At 42.0% G+C, this 18,066-nt stretch overlaps 1 protein-coding gene across 16 annotated transcripts in view; it reads right to left on the reverse strand.

Annotated features, from left to right (window-relative positions):
• myo9aa (myosin IXAa) overlaps positions 1-18,066 on the reverse strand; it is a 176,468-nt gene that overhangs the window by 134,666 nt on the left and 23,736 nt on the right. For 4 of the 16 annotated variants that reach the window (XM_069190758.1, XM_006628930.3, XM_015343502.2 and 1 more), the window contains exon 1: positions 4,614-5,542. The exons of the other annotated variants lie outside the window; for them this stretch is intronic. The gene's annotated coding sequence lies outside the window, so the exon portion shown is untranslated. Of the gene's footprint in view, positions 1-4,613; positions 5,543-18,066 lie in introns of those variants that run through there. 16 annotated transcript variants of the gene reach the window in all.

The raw sequence follows: 18,066 nt of genomic DNA on the forward strand, positions 1-18,066 counted from the left end.
GTCTCTGCCACGCGTCAACATATTGCACTATATGCAACAGGAATGATCAGTTAACGTTTACCACCTCACTGCTAGCGTGTAATAGCTGCCATGTTTCACCCAGATGGATGCTGCATTTTAATGGTGGATGATGTGGGCCTGATCCTATACATAAAGGTAAATGTAAGGAATTACCATCAACATCATCCAACCACCAAGTGACTCAAGAAGGCACACTATCTCAGGAAGGTAAATGCAACACCACAATGTTCAGCAGTTCTGCGATATTTCAAAAGTGTGGCAATTTTGTGCCTTTACTCATATGATTAAAGTTGTGGTTAAGGCACTCGTGAATTTTTTTTCTTATTAATCACTGATCTTTCCTATGAGGTTTGCTACTGAGATGGCCTATAACAGAAAAGATGCACGAAGTCCAGGCAGGTGGAAGCCAGAGGAAGTGACTGACTGACTGCAGGCTGGATGGCATGAGCCGGCCAGTGAGTGAAAGGAAACAGGGATCCAGGGATAACGCACACAGTGCGGGGGCTACTTTCCCAAACTCGACGCAGAGACAGCCTCCCTCGTCCTGTGCCAAGGTTCACAGCTGCCACCTTCCACACGGACGTGTCTCTAATAAAGACACAATATCCTAATTCACTTCTGCCCAGTGGTAAACAAATAGTATCCAGGGGTTACCATTCATGACTGTGACTACAGCACAGAGGAAACAAAACAAACTTCCTTTCTGCTAGTTTAGACCCTCAAAACATGGGAGCTGTTAAATGACGACCATCTGAAGGCAGAGATATCTATCTGTATCTGGCACCAAAAATCACTTCCAAGTTCAATAAATAGCAATTCCTGATTTCACAGCAACAAAAGAATGAACCTCGAAAGGCCTCTGCAACAACAAGACCAACCCTAAAACGAAAGAAATTGCTGAAAGCTGCCATAAGAGTTCTTATCGGCAAGTCTTAGACGTCCCACTAAAGTTTTTAATAACTATGTTCATGAACTGAGCTCTCATTCACGCACGCTCTCTTCCTAAGCTGTCAATTTGTACTTGTCTGGTCTTATCCTTATCCATCATCACAAGCCAATGACTGCCGATCTCCTCTGGCTGCTGGGCCAATGCCAGCTATCTGCTGTCTTCTTCATATTGCAAGGTTCAGTCTATTACAGCACCCTGCGTGGCTAACACTGTGTGTGCAGTTGAAGTTCAGTCTTCCTTTGGTAGTGATAATTATAGCCCACCACTGAGAGCTGGTACAGAGTCATCATACACCAACACACTTCCTACATCTTAACTGAGAGCAACTGAAACAGCCCCTTATTAACTAGAGCATTTTCGTTCAAGGCAGAAACCATACAAAAACATCTCAGGAGAATGTAGCCATAACACAAGCATAAAATGCTTCAACAAATCAGAATTTCAGTCCACACTACCATCATCCAAGCAGTGAACCTCAGTGACTTCTTGAATATTTACCAAGCAAGATAAATAAAGGAGAAAAATCCTCATGCAAATGGTCCTGTTCAAGATGAACATGTTTGATGATTAATTTACAGTGGAATCAGGCCTATCCAGGTGGACAATTGATTATTAATATAAGACTGAACAAGCTGTAATTTAGATCAGGTCTACATTACAATAAGCTAAAGCACTGATTGTTATGCACCACAAATTAAGTAGCTATTCTAATTAGCTAAACTATCTGAACGATTATTAAGATGTGATGTGATGGAAAAAAGTTTCCATATTAATAACGGGTATCTTAAGACCAGAGCATTCCTGATGCTGGATACTAAAATCTATATTTGAACAGTAACAGCTTTTTTGTAGTCTGCGTGGTGAAGCATGTTTGAAATGTGATGTCATTGTTTCTGAGAAAACTGGGATCTGATTTCCTTTACTTGGGAAGAGAAAAGGCTCTCTGGAAAAGATGAAGTGCCAGATTTTCAGAGGTCCTGCCCCAATCACAAGAACTTTCCCTTCTCCCTTCTTTGCTTGCAGATTGTAGCAGATAATGCACAATTCACCACTACTGGAAATCTATAGAGGATGCCTGAAGATGACTGGAATTAACAAGACACATAGAACTATAATTCACATGGGTTGATGTTGCTGATCTCATGCTCCAGTGTCTTCTATTCAGTAACATTGAGGACAGCTCCCAGTTGCCTACCAAAGAAGGTAGAAATGTAAAAAATCTTACATTGCTGGATCAAGCTCTCTTAATTCAGGAGAAGATTGAAAACTGTAAACTCTTAAAGCATGACATTCTGAAAACTTTGGTTCATTTATGCTTGCAAAAGACACAAACATACTGTTGCTGAACAAGCAAACACCTTTCTGGACAATCTTCAGTTAATGCAAAACCTCGCCGCATATTATCAAAGCTTAGGCTTGAGCCATATAAGGCACACGTGTATCTGGCAAGACTTGCTGTAAAACACATAGGAGATTTTCACTAGATACAGAAAATGACATCTACGGTTTTGTTCCTGGAAGCAATGGAAACGCATGAATTGTGTCACTGACTTTTAGCCTTAGATATGAAACAACATGAACCATTCCTACAGCTGACCCCTGCCGCCTGCTTGCCTGCGCGCCAGAAGAGAACAAGGCTGCTCAGCAGGAGATAAAGCAGGGGGCTCATGGAATGAGATAATTGACCAGATAATGACCCTTCGGCAGCTGGTTTCTTGACTGATGTCTTGGCGGGTTGGTGGAGGAGGAGCACAGACCCTTGGGGCATACCACTCACGCACCGACATGCCTCATGGACGCACTCTCTAGACCAAAGGGTCCGTCTAACAAAGAATTCTGGTTCTGTTGGACACACACACCGCCACAACGTGACCCACTTAAATGAACAGAATCTTCTAGTTACAATTATTAAAACCGTCCCCCAAACCTATCCGTTCCTAGACACAGTTTAAGGTACTAATAGTTACAAACTGGCCCCCCACTCTCGAGGTTTGGGGGTAATGTCTTTTGCATTTCAGTTACACTGTGCAGAACCTTGTCTTTGTGCCCTTTGTGTTTTCTGTGTTTGCATGTGACTGACAGACAACAAGGTTACATTATCACAATATTACTGGACAACAAGGACTTTTCACGCACAAGGAGAGCTCAAGAAAACAAGATGTTGTTTCTACGGAATCTGGCAGATGTCAGGAAACAAGAATTCAAGATGTCTAAAAACTTTTAAAAATAAGGAAATCAATAGAAGCTATTAACTGTTTCACCTGCCTTCTGTCTTCAAATAAGATGCTTTTTCAGAGGGTACCAGATAAGCTCCTTTCAGTCAGATACCATTTTGACCATTTTGATTAATACTACCTGACTTACAGTTTTTGCTAAACCTATTGGCTTTTTCACTTGTCCCTGATGCAAATCTCCATAAACATCAAGGGAGTAAAAACCTGTCCATCAGTGGAATGTTTCACAAGTATTGTTTAACTAGTTAAAGATTAAAGGGATCGTTTGAAGGTACTATTTAAAGCCTACCCAAAGCCTTAAAGATATCTCCAGAGTGTTGCAATCAAAGATATGCTCCTAGTTAAACATAAGAAATGTAGTACATGGTTATTCAGGGCTCTGAACTGACCAGCTTTGTAGTTATACTAAAAGAAGTCTAACAGGTGCATTCTATAAACTGTACAATTATATCACACAAAGTCACCATTCTAAGTCTGACAATGCACCATTTTCAATGTGGTGGTGATTTAGTGAAGTAAGCTTCAAAAGGCCACATAATCCCTAGGCAGTGATTTAGTGTTAGTACATCATCAAACACCATTCTCCTCAAGATACCTCCACCTTGTATATCATTTGGTAGAAATCCAGATCTTAAATTATAACATCCTCTACTCCTAGCTCTTCAACAGTGCACACACAGACAGAGGTAAAGGTAAGTAGTTGAAGATTCACTTACTTTTGATCTAAAACTCAGTGATAACCTTACTGATATTCATTACTTATTTGCTTGGTTTATCTGTCAAATGAGACCTGAGCAGTTTTGTCCCAATGCAAAGGATTTGTTTCAGCAAACACCAACCCCCTCAAAAAGCAACAAAAAGGGATAGCAGGGAATTGCCTCAAAGGAAATCCATAATGTGGTCTTCTGGGAAGAAACCTTCCAAATCTTGTAATATGCAAGAAGAAATCCAGCGGCTGTCTTGCCATCGTTGGAATTGGAAATTTTACAGAAAATATTTTTCATGTGCACTTATCTTTAATTCCAAAATGTGTCTTCATTTTGAAACCAAAACAGACTTAAACACATTAAAGGTAGCAATATATTTCATTCTTAACACTGAACTTCACACTTCTATATTTTAACACCAATAGAGAAACCCTACCCACAGATACTTTCAGCATTCCGACACTGCTGAATGGCTTTTCTTGTTTTGGGAGATTTACCCGAATAAAAACATTAGGGACACATGGCCAGAGACTACACATTTGTGGCTATAATTACTTCTCAACTGTTAATACGTACATAGCTTATCATTAGAGAAGCTTCCAGCAATGCTGTGATTCAGTGATTCAATAAAGCCTGCCACTCCACTAGATAAAAAAGGAAAAGCTGTTACGTCTTTGCAACAAAATTTGTATTCTGACTTACCCTTTGGTATGTGAAAAAACAAGCTTGGAGAAGTAGACTTAATTTAAACCAAACTACAAAATCCCTTAAAATGGATGTTCAGTGCTCTTTGAGGTTCCATATACAAAAAGATTGATGAAAAAATGTTTTAAAACTGGGGGAAAAAATCCATTACATTGCAACTTTCAGCATCCAAATGGAAGTCCAGTGTGCCTCAACGTGGGCTTGCTTTGTAATAAAGGGCTGTAGACGGAGCTGAAGAATGAATTGTTTTCCAGGACACGTCTGTGTTTTGAAAGGTGCAGCTGGCTATCGGAGCTCAATGGAACTGTAAAGCACTGCGTGCAGACTTCCTTGCCAGTTAACTGACTGGACTACAAATGTTCAGAGTCTCACTCATGTTTGCCAGTCCTCTCCTCCCCACAGAAAGTCAGTCGAACCTCAGGCATGGCAATCCCCAAGACGTGATAGGCTCCAGCCAACTACAGACTTACTGTCCCCATGCGCTGATAAATGACAAATGTCAGAGCAAACGTTGGGCAGCTCCGATTCCGAGACGAAACCACAACAGCTTGTCATTCAGCCCCACTTTCCAGGACTCAAAGAGTTTCCTGCATTGTGATGTGACATTTCACTCTCCACACATCACCAACCCTCTCTCCCCAGAGTCCACGGCGTGGCCAAAGCAGGCTCTCTAAACAACAGCCCATTGGAAAGAGAAATTCCCCCGGCAGTCGCTGGCAAATCACACTCCCACGTCAGTGCACACAACCACTGCCTCCTGTTTTTTGTCGTTCTGAGCCGCGAGACGGACACTCGGTGCCTCCCTCTCTATCTCTTGCTCTCCCTCTCTCACTCACAGCTTTCATTTTGGATGCATGACACAGGGAAGTGGTGGAGATGTGTGGAGTTTGGCAGGGGTGGAGGCGATTGCTTCCTGAAATCTGATCACGAGAGAGAGAGCGAAAAAGGGAGAGTTTGTGTGAGTGAGCAAGAGGATTTCAGAGCCACTCCACCAAGAGCCAGCCCACGGTCAGCAAGCAGCCTATGACAGAACTTCACGGATCACTGGAGCCTCCTACCCAGCAGGATAGGAGGAGGATGACATCAGGACACACTGCACAGCTCCCACCCAGGAGAACCTGGCTCTCCCTGTCAACTCCCTCCCACTGTCAGCTCAACAGGATGCAACATGACCTGCCAATCAAATCACTGAGCACTCTGTGGTAATAAAGTCAAAAACCTGAACTTGGGGGGAAAGAAAAAAAGTTGCTGGATTGCCTTTTGACTTTCAGATTCTGGGCCTGCCGTGAAAAGCCAGCCATCGTCACTCCCTGTACTGTACCACTGCTTTGGACCCAGCTGAGGCAGCTGTGCACACCTCTGTACAAATCCCTGCAGCAAGCCTGGCTCTGAGTGAGCTCAGTGGGCCTGCAGCTTATTTGCATGCTTTTGAATACAACCGTTTTCACTGCGCCATACAAATCAACCACTTCATTTAATTGACATCCCTGTCGAGGCCAACAGCGAAACAATGGCAAAATGAAACAGAAGCATTAAAACTCTTATCTATGGTAAAAGTGGAAAAAATATTGTAAGAAAGGAAATGGCTGAAAGGACGTATGTTGCCATTTTGTAAGGTTTTGATCAAAGGAACCTGTTTACTCTACCTCAGGCAATCTTATCTCCAGAAGCAAAATGAAAATTGATATGTCATAATATTTTAGCATCCCTGGCCATTAATAATAATAATAATAATAATAATAATAATAATAATAATAAACTTTATTTTATATAGCGCCTTTAAAGGTGGCTTCTCAAAGCGCTTTACAGGATGACAATAACAATAAATAAGAAGACTACAACAATAAATAAGAAAATTTCACAAGACAGGACACAATTATAATTACAACAATACAACAATAACAATAGAGGAGACCGTGGAAGATGGTATTAAGAAGAGCAGAGGGGTGAAGAATGGAACCAGTTAAGTAAAGGCTTTTCTGAAAAGGAGGGTTTTGAGTCTGGATTTGAAGGAGTTTAGAGAAGGTGACTCTCTAATATCCTTGGGCAAGGAGTTCCAGAGCTTGGGGGCATAGCAGGAGAAGGCCCTGTCGCCCATACAATGTAGACGGGCTTGGGGGACAGTAAGGAGGGCAGAATTTGAAGAGCGGAGGTTGCGAGGTGGGGAGTAGGGCGATAAAAGTTCAGACAGGTATTGAGGTGCCAAGCCATGTAAAGCCTTGTAGGTGAGCATGAGGATTTTAAAGTCTACGCGGAATTTGACCGGAAGCCAGTGCAAGGACTCCAGGATAGGAGTAATGTGAACACTTGCACTAGATCTGGTCAGGATTCTGGCTGCTGAATTTTGGACATACTGCAGCTTGTTCAGAGTAGATTTAGATACCCCAGGGAGCAGAGCATTGCAGTAGTCAATTCGAGAGAATACAAATATGTTGATCAGCTTTTCAGCCACAGTTAATGATAGCATAGGGCGTAGTCTTGCGATATTTCTAAGGTGAAAAAAAGATGTTTTGACAGTATGCTGTACATGTGGGTCGAATGTTAAGCCAGAATCGAATATAACCCCAAGGTTTTTCAATTTTGATTGGAGCTCAAGTACAGAGCCATCTACAGACAGGGTTACAGGACTGGCTTTACGAAGTTGATGGGGGGTACCAATAAGCATGACTTCAGTCTTGTCACAGTTAAGATGAAGGAAGTTTTGAGTCATCCAAATTTTTATGTCAGAGATGCAATTAGATAGAATAGAGACAGCCACATCAGTGTCGGGTTTGGTATGGATGTATATTTGAGTATCGTCAGCGTAAAAATGAAAGCTGAGGCCATGTGATCTTAAAAGCTGACCAAGTGGGAACATGTAAATGCTGAAGAGCAAGGGGCCCAGTATTGAGCCCTGAGGGACACCAGACTTGACAAGACCAAATTCAGACCTGTACCCATTGAGAGAGACAAAGTGACAGCGATCAGTGAGGTAAGACTTAAACCATTTGAGGGCAGTGTCAGAGACTCCAAACACAGTCTCGAGACGAGAAAGCAAGATGTTATGGTCAATAGTGTCAAAGGCAGCACTGAGATCAAGAAGGATGAGTATGGAAAGAGAACCAGAATCAGAAGCTATTAGGAGATCGTTGGTGACTTTGACTAGGGCGGTTTCTGTGCTGTGAAGTTGACGGAAGCCAGATTGGAGGGGTTCGAAAAGGTTGTTTGTCATGAGGTGGTTATGTAACTGAAGTGTGACAGCACGTTCTAGAATTTTAGAGAGAAAGGGTAAGTTGGAGATGGGGCGAAAGTTGTTAAGATTGTCGAGAGCCATGTTAGGCTTCTTTGGCACTGGGGTAATAGCAGCAGTTTTGAGGACCGTTGGTACAATGCCGGTGCTCAAGGATTCATGTATTATATTGAGGACAATGGGACAGAGAGAAGAGAAACAGGACTGGAATAAAGTGGTGGGAATGGGATCTAAAATAGATGTGGTGGGTTTCATGCGCGTAACTAGTTTGTTTAGGGATGCTGAGTCAAGAAGAGAGAAGCTGGAGAGACGGGAACCAGAGAAGTTGGATGAGGAGGAAGGAGGTATGGAAATTATATCCGTAGTGGAGAGAATGTGATGCCGGATGTTGTCAATCTTAGAACTAAAGAAATCTAAGAATGTGTTGCAAAGTTGTGATGAGGCAGGTAATGTGGTGGGGCAGTTTGGCTTGAGCAGTCTGTTGATGGTGGAGAAAAGATCTGGGATTGTTTTGGTGATTTTCAATGATGTGAGAGAAGTAGGTGGATCTAGCAGACTCTATAGTAACCTTATAATCAGATAAGTAATCTCTCCAGGCCTGATAATGTACATTTAGGCCTGGAGAAACATTACTAGAGTTTGCACAATTTGTCACCTGTTGTGACACATTGTACTTAAGAGTCATGATCGGTGAATCATGCAGAAAGACTTTCAATAAAAACGGCATTATGTTAAACAGAATGTTACTTCAGCCATTGCCATTACATGCATGTTAACCACTATAAAACCCCCCAAATGAAAACATATTTAAAGCTTTGTTTCTATCAATATCACTAGTAATCAACCACCTAGTAACACTAAGATGACACTCTTATAATACAGAACCTGTTGAAAACCTGTTTTGAAAAAGCAAATTCCTTACAGGAGGTAGCAAGCACTCCTAATTCCCCAATGACAGATGAAGAGTTTTATTCAAGCAGCAGGCACCACATGGGCAAAAATGAAAAGGGGGCTTGACACCCCAGATTCCATAGCCTCAGGGAACTGGTCATTAGTGTCCTTTCGCAACTCCACAAACAGGTCTCTGCTGAGGAGGCTCACTAATGGCCAATAAAAAGAGTACAGAAGCAGTAAAACTCCATGAGAGTAAGAAAGAAAAAGGAGCTGCATTCAGAATGATTCATGTGGCAGGTGATGCCAGTGCAGAAAACTGAAACATTGAAACACATGGTATGTCATCCGAGCCTCATTGCCAAGTGAAGATGAAAATGAGGTGTCAGACACTCCTAGCAAAAATGATGCATCAAAATTCCATTACATACAGGAAAAATATCCCTTGTTATTTTAATGTTTGCTCCAACACAGCACAGAGGAGAATAGTGCTGATCTATTGCACTAGAAGATCCATTTGCATTAAGGTCCTGAGTGGTTTTCTAGGCAGAGGCAAGTTGTGCTCAGACCCCTTGTGTGTTTCTGTGTTCCCAAGTCACACTTCCTCTTGTACTGCACTTCAAACTGCTCGAGGGCGCAGTGCGACGTCCTCTCAGTCCAGTTTTTACATTTCGTTTTCAGTGTCGTATGCTTGAGAGGAATAAATCCCAACATGCTGTTACGTTTTAGTTTGTATATAGCCTGCGAGCGATACATGAGGTTCCAAGAACACCAGAAGGGTCACTGCCAATGTGAGCACGCTGTACAGTTATCCCACTCGCAGCTCTGCCATCATTGTCATGACAGCTTTCACTGGGAAACTCCAGTCCTAATTACGGTAAGCAATATTACATGGCACCTTTAAAAGCTCCATAATATGCAAATATGCAGACTAAACTGTAAAATCAAATTAAAGGGAAACCACAAAACCAAGAAGACAAAGCAACTTCTTGAAGAAGTATGTTTTTTGCCTAGACTTCAAAGGACCCAATGACACTGAGTCCCTGATTTGGGATGCTGTTGCAGAGCTTTAGGCATGGCAACAAAAGGTCACCTATAAAGTGCAGACAAACAGCAAGTTTTATTAGCAAACTCACACCACCAAACAGCTGCTGACAACACATCCCACATGCAAACACAGCCAACTCTCCTCATCTCACAGCCACTCAAGGGGGCACATCACTTACCCACTGCCATAGAAAACCCTCCAGTGCCAGTTCTCTGCACTGTGGCATCTTGCAAAACTGATCTGATCTTTTCATCTGTTTATGTCCTGAAAAAAATGGCCGTTTTAATTTCCAGGTAATCTTTGCTTTTGCCTTCGTTTTCGCTTTGTCCTCAGCTTCATCTATTTAAACCTTGTTGTTGTTCTTGGGAAGATGGTTGCTTTTTGGATTTCAAAGAACACTTAGACTCAGTTGTCTCTACAACTGTGACAAACTATGTTCTCTGATGTGACAGCAAGGTGAGAAGGGCATATTTGTTCAGTGTATGTTCCCATCTGACCACGAAGGCATTTTTTAACTTTATCAAACTACATAAGCAAGGTATGACTAGATATTTTAACCAGGTGCCAGGTTCTATCAGTTCTAGGGTAACAATTATTACTGTATGTCACCCAGTAATGTTAATATATTGGCTTTCAAAAACGAGAGCACAACAAAAACTAGAAACATAACATTAAAACATTGACGTAAGTTTGAAGTCTTTAGGACTCATCAGGAACTGACCGGCACAAATCAGTCATTTCAGAAAAAGCAATACTCTTGATTTAATTGCAAATACATGGACACAGAGGCCAAGAAGACCGAAAGCCAAGGAAGAATCAGTGATGTATTTCCCCTCATATGTGTTTTATATGTCTACAGCAGCAAGTTAGCTTGGCAACAGTCAAAAAATGGAAAAACCACCAGGAAGCACTTGAAATAAGGAAAACAGACACATGTCAAGGATACATGCACTAATATACTAAAAAGAAAGGGTGAAGGGAGAGAAGTTGCAGATCACCGTTCAACTGAATTCCTACCGAGGTACACTGGATAGGATCAAGCCAGCTCAGTAATCAAAGAAATGTACTTAGATGCACTGCAATTAATGTCATCTGTACAGCAAGACAACACTTGGGCACTGAGATGCTGGTGAATGTAAAAACAGTTATGAGATAGATTATCGGATGGGTTTAAATCTGTCATTCGAACACTTGATCTGGCAATGAAAGGAATGCATTTTGTGGAATAATGCAGTTTGTGACGACAATAGCGAAATACTGTCAGTGAGTCTAAATTCCTGTTAATAAAAGTAAACCAAATATTAGTAATAACTGAATCTCAGGATGTTCCTGGAGACTTGATTCTTTGTTGTATGGTGCAACAAAAAACAGATTGTATTTTTTTATCTCCCTTTAGCCCTCAGATTACAGGACTACAAGAGGACTATCAAGGTTACTCCCTCAGTGCTGTGGAGCTTCATGCCTTGCCTAGCAGGGTACTGGGTCAGTGAGTATAATTGTGGACAGAGAGAGATGAGCCCACCAGCCCCTTGGCACTGAGGTTGCCTGTACAAGCACCGTGCTCTGACTCTCCAGGAGCTGAGAAACCCCTTGTATGTTCTCACTGCCCACGTAAGTGACACAACATAATCGCAAGGAAATTAAGATTAAAGCAATTCCCTGTGACGTCACATGAGAATAAGGATATAAATACAAAAATAAAACATCCAGGAAAGGTGCCCAACTTAAGAGACACATAAATACAGGGGACTGCCATTCTGTTGGCTGAAATATCTCTTTGAAAAGTCAGTGGAAGCCTCCTTCTCTGGTTTCAGACAGGCTGAATGACCTCTACATCTTTGTAACCGTTCCCATGAAAAAACACAATTTTCAATTGTTTTACCTATTCCTGTGCAGGAAGACTCAAGTCTATAAGATTGTTCATTTATATATATAAAAAATATGTCTCTCTTAGTTTACTAATGGCATGACAACCTGATCAGCTCACTCATGTCACATTTTCACCTGCCAGGCAGTCAAAAGCTTTAATCATGTGTCCCAGCCTAAACGGAAGGTAAACTAAAGGTAATTACAATTAAAATTAAGCAGGAACAATTACTGTTGTTATAAGAAGTGGTTTTAACTGGAAACATAACTACAGACCCACTGAAAATACAACAAAACACAGTACCATACATTAGTACATGCAAGGTCATAGACTGGGTAATATATTGACCTGGTTGTGGTCAATGTACTGTTTAATACAGAAATCTGCTCTCACATAACCTTGAACAAAGAAATATCCAGAAACCTCGTTTCATACACTGGAGGTCAATGAAGCTCCATTTGTATTCACCTTTTAATCAATATCTATTCCCACTAATACATAACAGCAAACAGAATATTAAATATTAACAGCACCCAGTAAAAAACAGTATATGAAACAAAGGCAATTGTGTTAAAAAGCAGATTTGTACACAATTGTTTAAGAAAATAAACAAAATTGACTTACTTCACAAAAAAATAAGGAAAGTAGACTTTGATTTGTTTTCTTTATAATTATCCAGACAGGAACTTTATATTTGGGTTATGGTACATGACACATTCACTTCAGTGCTACATTAAAATAATTATTTATTCCTAAAGGAAATCAACATTTAAGCTGAAATAAAAATGTAAGCGTTCCAGCTGAGTATACATCTATCTCATTTTTCTTCTGAATTACACTCACAAGTTTAAATCCTCCACAGACACACAAAGCGCAGCAAAACTAACCCAAGATGCCTTTACTACCCTTTTATTAGACAACACAAATCCTAAGAAGGTAAATATGTTATGGGCCCATATGCCCCATAGGGAAACTATTTAATCAAACCTGTGTGCAAGGGTGAGTTACAACTAAAAGGAAAAACCACATTAGAGAACATTCAACCAGAGACTGGTGTGAGTTCTGCTTTCACGAGGAGAATAAGGACTGCTGAGTTGAGTTAAATACAGTATCCAGTGCAGGTATAGCCAGCCATGTGAAACCATGGTTTTGTGAGGAAGAGGAGGTAACAGCTAGTCAACTTCAGACCACAGGTCCCTTTGCAATTTACTCAGCTTCACTAACTTGATACAGACGCACCTGTCTCTGGACACTTACTGGAGAATAATGCAATTGGGGCAGACTGGTGGCTCTGTGGCTCAGGATCTGCACCTGTGGCTGGAAGGTTGCTGGTTCGTATCCCGTGGCCGCCAAAGGAATCCTACTCCGTTGGGCCCCTGAGCAAGGCCCTTAACCCCTACTGCTCCAGGGGTGCTGTATAAATGGCTGACCCTGCGCTCTGACCCCAAGCTTCTCTCCCTGTCTGTGTGTCTCATGGAGAGCAAGCTGGGTTATGCAAAAAGACAAATTCCTAATACAAGAAATTGTATATGGCCAATAAAGTGATCTCATAATCGCTTTTTGAGCTGGTGCATTTATAGCAGCTCCTGTCTTCTGCAGGTACACTACAGGTCATCAGAGGAGAGACAGACAGAATGGAGGATGGTTCTGGAAGTAAGCAGTGCAACCATACTTTCTCTAGCAGTCCTGCACGAAGAGCAGTGCACTTCCAGTGACTGGTCTGGAGTCGTTCTTTTATCGCTTCTTCATGCCGTGCAACAAATCTTAAGCTTGGCCAGCTCTCAGCGGCTCACAAATACCACGCAGGAACTGCTGGCAGCATCCCGACTTCTTTAAACAAACTGAAAGAATTACAGGATTACTTCAGCCAGTCAGAGAACGGAGGGAACGCAGCCAAAAGTATTTGTTATGATAGATTCCTTTAGACGTGCCAGTGCCAAACACCGCAAGATCCAGGTGTCAGAAAGCAAGAGACTGAAAAGGGAGAAAAGAAATTTATTTTAAAAAATTAAGTCTCAAGAAAATGTTCACAGAAAAGTCCTCAAGTTTCCAACAGAACGCAACTAGGCCACGCAAGTGAAAACTCAAGAAGCCCAGGACCTCAGGGGGATCAAGACTGAAACCGATACGGCAATTTCAGTATTTTAATAACAGCACTGTACATGTGGCACTGATCGTCTTGGCGATTTTGGGCAGGCACTGATGATCAAGTTCACAGGACCACGTGCTGCATTTGGAATCACGCTAGTCCAAACGCAGGTGACGGCATCCTTACAGATGAGGTGCGATGAAAACTGCTGTTCCCGAGACACGTAAAAGAAAACAATCGGCTTTGACACCCAGAGAGGACAGCTGAAAGGACCACCTCCGTCTCTGCTGCTGTAACCCTGCAACCTCCTCACAGGAGCCCTGGACAGACCCAGAGCCGCCAAGAGAGACCTGGGCAGCTCGAACTCCGAGCAGGGTCAGGAGGACAATGTGCTTTCAAGTGGTGGCTTCCTAGAGACAGGAAGGCCGGCAGAGGATCCCACCGAGGCCAGCAAACATCAGCGTTCTGCCAGATGCATAATGACACAGGCAACAGCCTCCAGCTACACTGATACCGCAACACCGAGTCTCGGCCACCAGGCAGATCCTCTGGCATAGAAAGACATGCATTTAAGTGTGTTTTTGTTTTTCTTTCCAGATTATATGCAGTGTAAACCAATATAAATGTTCCCTGGCAAATTTTCAAGCGCAAAGCTGTTACCACTCTTCCAAAGTGATAAGGGGCCTGAGCAAAAGGGTACTCAGAAAAGTCCAATTCAACTTAAGCCATCAGCAACAGCCAACTGACTGTTAGTACTTTATGAAAAATAGAATGGGAAGAAATGTCTTCTGGATAGAGTATAAACATGTGACACAAAAGAATCACCAACCTTCTGGGTTTTCATTTTTACCTTGAACAGGCTTGGAGATGATCAAATTTAGATGCAAAAGTAAGGTGTCTTACTGCCTGTGAAAGGCAACACTTTCAAAGGTCATGACCTCATGTATTCTAGATTTTCTCAGCACTGAAGAAAACAAGTTGGCAAATGGTCTTTTGAAAGCCCCCATTTCCCACTACACATAAATGTATACAACCATCCACTTGACAAGACAGGACGCCGCGGATTTGTTTGCACTCTGAATCTGGGACCTGGGACTGCGCAATTTAGGCACAACAATTGGGCAGCCCTTGGCGAGTGAACTGATAACAAAAGCCAGTTCCTGAGAGGAACTCGCTTCTATTAATATCCGCGGGTGTGATTCGGAAACTGCGCCGGAGTCAGGCGGTGCAGATCTAGCCCTCCACCCTAGTCGCCAGGGCCAGTCCCCTCTTCCTGTCCCCTGGCTCTCATTTCCTCTCGGAGAACAATGACCAGCGGCCAGGAGCCACAGGAAAAGTGACTCAGGCCCTTCTTGCGAAGATCACGATGACATGATAAAACGAGTAAAAATATTTTCTCGTTAGATCGTTTTATCTTCTTAAAAAAACTTCCAAGGTTCTCAAACGCTGTATTTAATAAAGTACACTACTTCCGCAGTATGGGATTTAGTGACGTATAAACAATATAAAGAATATTTTCTTTACAATTGTAATACGTTACTTTTGGAAGTTTAAAACCACAACGGCTACATCATATCATAACATGTCCTTCACTCCCAACTCCCCCAGCCAAACTTCTCATCTTTCTAGTCAGTTTAAAAGTTAAACGTGGACAAAACATTAAATTGGATCAAGGGAGCCCTGTACCCCAGTATAGTCCAATAAGGAAATATACTGAAACTCAAAGCGTCTTGCTTTTAGGTCACAGCTGGACCCAGCACAACTATAGATAAATCACAAAGACAAAGGGATAACTGCTCATGCCAAAAAGAATATTAACCAAATTAATTAAAATAAGAACATAAGAAAGGTCACAAACAACCGGTCCACTTAGCCCCTTTGGCAGGTGGTAGGCGGTAATCGAGATGAGGATCTCTCTCTTCCAGACCTTTTTTGAAAGAACCCCAGGTATCGGCTTCAGAAGCAAGGCTTTGTACTGTAGTTTGTTACTTCCCCCCACAGGCCTTTGGGTGACGAAGTGCCTGCTGTCCTTGGTTTTAAAAGTACTTCCAGGCACTTTTCACTTCTGCCCTCTGTTCGGTGTTTTGCTGTTCATTCTGAAAAAATACGGCGTGTTGTCAGCGTTTCTGAAGATTGACAATACTTGTCCCAGGTTCTGTCACGGTCTTCAACCTGTCAGTGTAGGACACTCCCTGAGGCCCCAGACAATCCAAAACTGGCCGCCAGGCTGTACAGACCTTGTCTGCAGATTCACTTTGTGTAAATGTATTTTTTTCCCAGTTTCAGGAATTGTAAAATATCCCTAACCCCGTTGTTTAAGGAGGATGGGCAGTCTTCGTTCCAACCAAAGAAAATATGAAACTTTTGGCCAGACATGTAGCGAAAGGGATGGCGAGATAGAAAAGTTTCCTACCACATTTCCAAACATCTTGATGTTGCCTTTTTACGCAGCTTCTATGCTCCGTTGTTCCTGTCTCATTTACTGTAATACTCATTACTGACTTGGGAAACGGCCAGCGAATTCAGATAGGGCACAACACTCTTTCAGAATGAGAAGCGTTAGAAATGACAGGGCTTTTTAAATTATACCCTTATTGTACATCCAGGTTGAAAAGAGAACTTTTTAAGACCGATTTAAATCAGACGAGGGAAGAACTGAGCCAGTGATGACTCCTGGGAACACTTAATCGTCGTCACAAATGCAGAAACCCCCAGGTTCCTCATATGGACCTCCTGCCTTACCCACTCCAGACTTTCTGGAGCTGGAAGAAATATCTCTTAAAGTACAAGCTACTCACAAATCAGTAGGTCAGCAACAGCAAATAAAAATCCTCTTTTCTTTTTGTTAGTGGCAATGACAATGCCACAAATGGAAATGCAATTCAAATTCAATTTTTTTCCTTCACCCACAAATGACAGATGCAGAATTTACACTTCCCCTCAGGCCAGTATGTACACTTCCTGCAGAAGCAGGAGCAGAGCTCAGAATATCTGGGCTAACCGGCGTGAGGTGTATGCATCACTGGTAAACTGAGTGTTCTTCCGTTTTACACTTCTGCCTAGCCGAATATTGCAAAAACAGGAGCAGCTTTGATGTCAGCTGATAGCCAGCCTCCACTGCAGAAGGGCAGTTATATTATACTGAATGGACATGTAAGAAATATGGTATTTAGTGCACTATAACCAGTGCTACAAAATTACTGACTGTAAAATCATGCATGTATTACATGTGCAGGAAAAGTAAGTTTTGTGACATCAGCTGAAACTCTCGAAAACAGTCACACTACACACCCATACTGTATAAAACACAGAACCAGGTGGACTCCGTATACACTGTGTTACATACTGCACAGAAGTGAGACAGGGGCTTCTAAGGCCATATCACCTTGTCTTCCTGTGCTACAACCAGGGCCTTGTTCTCTTACCCTTCAAAACATGGGAACGAAAAAAATCACTGCTTATTTGTTACCAATTTAGAATTTCCCCCCACACTTTCCACTGGAACAAATCGGTCAACTAGTTACTGTCTGTACTTAAATCCTTGAGCCCACACCAGAAACTAGCAGACTCCATTATGAAAGACTAAACTTTCAAGTCATGTAGTGCCCAATCTCAAGGAAGAGAACAGCATGTGCTGCATATAAATTGCCTTAAAATGCCAGGGAAATCAAACTGTATCTGTATCCCACTGAACTCAAGCACTGGAAACAGACATTTTATTAGTATCAGTATATGCCAGATAGGCCCTGTATTCAAAAGGAGTTCTACATTCTTGCAATAATAAATGAAAGAAATCAAAGGAAATAGTGTACACAAATTAACAGGCTGACAATACCGAAGTCATCAACCAAAAAAAAAAAAACAATCTACGTTGGAATAGCCTACCGATTCTAATTTCTATTCTTTCAGCATCGGCAAATGTATCAATCGCAAATTCACTTTTTTACCATTTGTTTTGGCTGACTGGGTCTTGGACGAAGGAGCAGAATAGGATAACACTGAAACGAAGGTTGCTAAGCTCAACTTTCAAATCAGCAGTGCAGCAGACTAGGCCCAGGAGACACATCTGGCTGGTGAGTCTCTCCCTGCCATGGTCTTGTTTTTATACTGTAACAAACACTCCTGGTTCTGTGTCTGCTTTGTGGAGACGGCTGGCAGAGACCCTGCAGTAGGTACTGCCTGTTTCATTACAGCGGGGCGTGCTCTTCACATAGGTAGAGAGAAAGATTGATTCCTGTTATTTATTTTAACTGATTACTAGAAGTTTGTGATTAATGTTGATCAATGTTATTTTAATCAGCTTAAATCCAATGCATTAGTGCTTTA

This window comes from Lepisosteus oculatus, chromosome 5 (assembly GCF_040954835.1).
Source record: "Lepisosteus oculatus isolate fLepOcu1 chromosome 5, fLepOcu1.hap2, whole genome shotgun sequence".
NCBI classification, from domain to species: domain Eukaryota; kingdom Metazoa; phylum Chordata; class Actinopteri; order Semionotiformes; family Lepisosteidae; genus Lepisosteus; species Lepisosteus oculatus.